The 5,692-nt window shown below is 40.6% G+C and overlaps 1 non-coding gene across 1 annotated transcript; it reads right to left on the bottom strand.

Annotated features, from left to right (window-relative positions):
• Positions 1 to 1,542: 1,542 nt before the first annotated feature.
• LOC127693203 (U6 spliceosomal RNA) lies at positions 1,543 to 1,649 on the bottom strand. Its single transcript, XR_007979656.1, has one exon. It is a non-coding gene; the product is annotated as a U6 spliceosomal RNA (small nuclear RNA).
• Positions 1,650 to 5,692: the final 4,043 nt, after the last annotated feature.

Below are 5,692 nucleotides of genomic sequence, written 5' to 3' on the forward strand. Positions count from 1 at the left end.
TAGATTTTCTAATTCAATAGTAGCTAGAAACCCAACAAGGATGTGACAGTCATTTTAAAGTGTCTACACATCCTTTTGTCTTGTGTAATTTCCAAAGCACGTATTTAAGTTCCTCTTATATTTTATTAATGTATAGTCGCAAGCTCCTCCTGCCGTAAGAGTGAGCATGCACTCAGACACATACAACTACAACTCGTTATCACTTTTTAACAACTTTCTTCAAAAGCATTTTAAAACAGTCACATATGTAAGCCTGTGTTTTTAAGATATTTGTGGAAAGAGGCTAAAGCAGAGCAAAAATAAATAAAGTTGCGCACAGATTCTTGGGAGTAAGTGTTATTATGGTGTCGTCACTTTTTAAAGGGAAAAGAATAAAGGTTGGGAAGGCAGCTGCTCACCACAGTAGTCTAGAAAGAACAAGAAAGGTTGCATATAATAGCACAAGCCACCCATGGGCAGATGGAGTGTTCTGGGTTAGAGAAGGGTGACCGTCTGAAACGGTTGCTGAATGTGGTTTCAGAATCATAACAAAGAAGGGGTTCTCTTTTTCCTTTTTTTTTCTTTTACTTTATTAGATATATTCTTTATTTACATTTCAAATGTTGTTCCTTTTCCTGGTTCCCCCCCCCCCGAAAATCCTATAACCCATCTCCCCTCCCCCTGTTCCCCAATCAACCCACTCCTGCTTCCCTGTCCCGGTATTCCCCTACATTGGGGCATCAAGCCTTCTCAGGACTTAGGGCCTCTCCTACGTTTGATGTTCAACAAGCCATCCTTTGCTGCCTATGTGTCTAGAACTATGTGTAACTCCATGTGTACTCTTTGGTTGATAGTTTAGTCCCTGGGAGCTCTGGGGGTACTGGATGGCTCATACTGTTGTTCCTCCTATGGCGCTGCAAACTCCTTCAGCTCTTTGGGTTCTTTCTCTAGCTCCTCCATCGGGGACCCTGTGCTCAGTTCAATGGCTAGATGAGCGTGTCCCCCTCTATATTTGCATCCTTCTGCATGTTGACTGCCAGTTGTTGAAAAGGTGTTGACAGCACCATTTATTGAAAAGGCTATCTTTTTTTCCACTGGATGGTTTTAGCTCCTTTGTCAAAGATCAAGTGACCATAGGTGTGTGGGTTCATTTCTGGGTCTTCAATTCAATTCCATTGATCTATCTGTCTGTCACTGTGCCAATACCATGCAGTTTTTAACACTATTGCTCTGTAGTACTGCTTGAGGTCTGGGATACTGATTCCCCCAGAAGTTCTTTTACTGTTGAGAACAGTTTTAGCTATCCTGAGCTTTTTGTTATTCCAGATGAATTTGAGAATTGCTCTTTCTAAGTCTATGAAGAGCTGAGTTGGGATTTTGATGAGGATTGCATTGAATCTGTAGATTGCTTTTGGCAAGATAGCCATTTGTACTATATTAGTCCTGCCAATCCTCGAGCATGGAAGATCTTTCCATCTTTTGTGGTCTTCTAGGATTTCTTTCTTCAGAGACTTGAAGTTCTTGTCATACAAATCTTTCTCTTGTTTGGTTAGAGTCACACCAAGAAAAATATGGAGCTTCATGAATTTGGGTGTTATCCTTGCGCAGGGGCCATGCTAATCTTCTCTGTATCATTCCAGTTTTAGTATATGTGCTGCAGAAGCGAGCACTAAAGAAGGGATTCCTGGCCCCTGTCTACTGTATACTAATTATGGTCCAAGCTATCCCAACCACTGCTACCTGACTCCCTTGCTGTGGACAGAAGTTACTTACAAAACACCCTCTATTCCTGAGGCACGGTCCCTTTAACTCAACTTTGTCATCTTTGCCCCTAACAGGACCCCATCCCCACTCCTGACATAACACCCTCTGGCTGTGTACTTGACTAGAAAATGGGGAAACACTTAAGAATCTAGAAATTACTAATTATTCATTGTATTTAAATATAAAGAGCTGGGCCTACCAGCACAGACTATAATCCTGGCTACTTGAGAGGTTTAGGCAGGGAAAGTATAGGGCTTTCCTGGGAGCCAGAGACAATTCAAAGTCATCTTCAACAAGTCCGTGGGACTCCATTAATAAAGTAAGAAATTGATACATTAAATGGCTGGGGATATAGTTCAGTCATAGATTGCTTACTTAGCATAGCAAGGTCCTGGATCAAATGCCTAGTACTACAGCTTCGGTACAACTCCTAGTGTTACCACTTTGTAGCTGTGGGACCTTAATTATATTAAAGCCTCCACTTTAATTTTATGTTCTCTAAATTGGAGACACTTGCCTCAATAAATTTAAGACTCAAATGAGTGTCCAGACATGTACATAAATGACTAGCAAAGGCCTAGTCCACAGCTGCTTTTCTAGAAATATCAGATAGGGCCATCTCTCTGTAGTATAGACAGTGTCCACCCCAACTGCTTATACCTCCTTTCCAGAAGCTGCCAAAGCAAGACTGAGGCCACCTGTTATGAATTAAACAGCTCTATGAGCAGAGAACATATGGACAGACCCAATGACAGCTTGAGAAGCCACTGAAGTAACCAGGGACCTTAGAACAGCTCAGTGGTCATTAGGGATCAGGTCAGACAAACCTGGCTCAGAGTCTTTTCTCTTCTGTTTTCCTCTATGAGAATTTAATTTGGTTAGGGGCAAGAACATTTTAAAATGTCAATTCCTTCCTTATCTTCAAAATAAAATAATAATAAATACAAACTTGCTTTAGGCATTGTGGAAAAGAAACCAGACAGGAAGAGTAGAGACATGTGATTTAACACTTGGTACAGTGAGTTGATTGAGTAATAGTTCCTGTATGCTGTATTTAAACATTTGGGCCAAAATAATTGTTCTTTGGGCAAGTTGGGGAATAGAACCTTGAAGGAGGAAGCATGTCACCAGGCTTTGAAAGTTTATAGCCTCACCTTGCTATCAGTTCACACTCTCTTCCTTAGTGATCTCTCAGCCTTCTATTCCTACCACTATGTCTACCACTTGCCACCATGCCTCCTAAACACAGGGGACTATCTGCAGCCAAAGTCAAAATGAATTCTTACCTCCATGAGTTCCTTTGGTTAATGCACTCTGTTACACCCATGAAAAAGTAACCATGCACTTGGAATACACAAAGCATTCAAGAATTATTAGATCGGGCAAAAGCATGTTTTAGGCTCCAGATAATTGTCTAGGCCAAATTAAATGTCCACAAGACCAAACTGGGCCCTGTGACAATGCTGCATTGAATAGCAAAGGGGTCTTTGCAGATATAAGGAAAGGAGACAATATCTTGGATTGGTTATCTCTGTGTCTAACCACATGAGCCCCCCAAAGCTAAAATTTTCACCAAGGGCACAACAATGTTAAGGGAAAGCAAGGATTCAGGTTCTGAATTTGAAAAATAACCTAACTAGTTTGAAGTTCTGAGATGTGAGTACCAGTGACAGTGAAAGGCCCAGGAGCTAAGATGGAGGCTAGCAGACACTCAGCAAAGACATGTGAATGTCAGTCTTTGCACTTCAAGGAACTAACAGTGGAGAGTCAGTTCTTCCACTGGACTGCTGATAACTATCCATGAGTCAACACTGGACCTTGTATCCCTAGAGATGGAAAGCCTGGCCTGCCAATCCAATCTTCAGTTTACAGAACTATGATATGGTAGGTTTGTGCTTGAAAATGCCAGCTGTGATGATAGCTATACAGCCAGTAAAAAGAAAATCAGAATTATCCATAAAAATGAATTTTACTCTGACTTTGTAGCCTTCTCAGCTGGAATTGGAGTGGCTGAAAGACAAAGTAAGTGTTAGATAACAGTTAACATCGTTGGACATTGGTTTGATAAGACCCAGTGGCAAAGGCTTTACATATATTATCTTCATTTTTTCTTTACCAAATATATAAATTATGATACTATAAGAAACTGTTATTTTGAAAGTCAGTGATAATAAGTGCACAGGAGGCTTTAAACAATGTCAATAACCAGGTCTCATACCTGCAGAGGAATTATTGGAACACAAAAAACATGCTACAAATCACAATGCCACGCTTCCCCTAGCATGGAACAGCATTGACATATCCACACTCCTTATTTTGGAGAGTGGCTGAGCTAACTAATGAGTGGTTACAAAAAAAGAATCCATCTTTCCTGACCCAGCCAGACTCCTCCGACCTGAGTTATTGGAACTCGGTTATTATAACTCAATCTCGGTTATTATAACTCAAGATAGTCAAGGTTGTATTAGAAAATTATTTTACTAATAAGTTCAACCATGCTATGCAGTACCAACAAAGATACCCTAAAACTTCCATGGCTTAGCATCATTCATGATTTCCCTTGTTTGGATCTAAGTTCAAGTAGCACTGCAGAGTAGTGTCTTCTCTGCACTGGTCTGAGGAGACCCTAGATGCCTTTGTTTTTGGAGATTCATCAGCCAAAGCTCCTTTAAGTTTATAAAGCAGAAAGTCACATAGCAATGTTGCCACTACCCCTTTATGTTTCAGCCTGAAGGGACTATCACTTATATTCAAAAGTGATTAGCTAACAGTAATAGTTCCAGGCTCCTAACACCCAGCAAACCACTGTGAACCAAAGCCACTCAGTGTCCGGCCTTCCCACCCAAACTCCCAAGCCTTCCTGACCAAGGAACAGTTTCCTCATCTCATGTTTCTCCACCTGCTCATAGCTGACCAGCAACAAGGATGTAATTTGTGTGCCTCCCACCACTGTCGGCACTTTTACCTGGACCCTTGGGTCACAGGCCTGTCTTTACAGTGTCCCCATACTTGAGAATTTCCGTGGTCCATTTCCATATACTCTTATCAAACACTACCCACCATCAGGAGCCAAGAAAATTCAACCATCAGAGAAATGTTGCTTTTTGTAGTAAAACTTTATCACAAACTTAAAGAAAGCGCCCCAGTCTGCACAAATGCAGCTTTCCTAAGCCTCATTTCGACACCTGTGCTGCTTTTCTTAGGTTAATTAGGAAGTGTGGGTCTTATTTGGACTTGAAGGGTGTGAGAGAGCACAGGAAATTTTCCCTAACATTTAAAAAGGAGCTTTAAGTTAATGTATGCATCTGCAGGCTTTGGCTGTTTGCATTTGGTAGTGCGACATCACAAACCTGGAAAATGCAACCTAAACCACAAGAGCATTTATGTTCACTTCAAAACTATTACTAGATCTCTCACTTTAGTGGAAACCTGTGAAATGTATAAGTTTCACATTTCTAGAAAGTTTTTTTTAAAAAAAAAAAAAGGTTTAATCCTGTGTCTCAAAAATGCTCTGAAGACATTTTGATGTTTATTTAGAACAGTGGTTCTCAAATTAAATTTGTAGAATGGACTCTTCAGAAACATTGAAGATGAAGATTTTTGTTAACTCTTCTCCCCACATACATCCTGAGGATGTGTGGTTGTACAGGCAATGGATGCTGTTTTAGCCAGTGTCACTGCCGGTGTCTAAGCTACAAAGTGCTTTTTTCCTGTGTACAGGAAACACATCACATAGAATGACAAATCGAGCACATTTCCTTTACCAATAGTAAGTTATCAGTCATGGTGTGCTTTAAGATAAGAAGGATTTGCATTCATTCTAGAGCAAGCATCTTGCCTGCTGACTTTCACAGTGTGTTTTGTGATAAGAAAGATTTGCACTCACTCTAGAGCAAGCATCTTGCCTTAAGAATACCAAAAAGAGGCTGCAGAAACAGCTCAGATGTTA

Source organism: Apodemus sylvaticus, chromosome 9 (genome assembly GCF_947179515.1).
Source record: "Apodemus sylvaticus chromosome 9, mApoSyl1.1, whole genome shotgun sequence".
Classification (NCBI taxonomy): Eukaryota; Metazoa; Chordata; class Mammalia; order Rodentia; family Muridae; genus Apodemus; species Apodemus sylvaticus.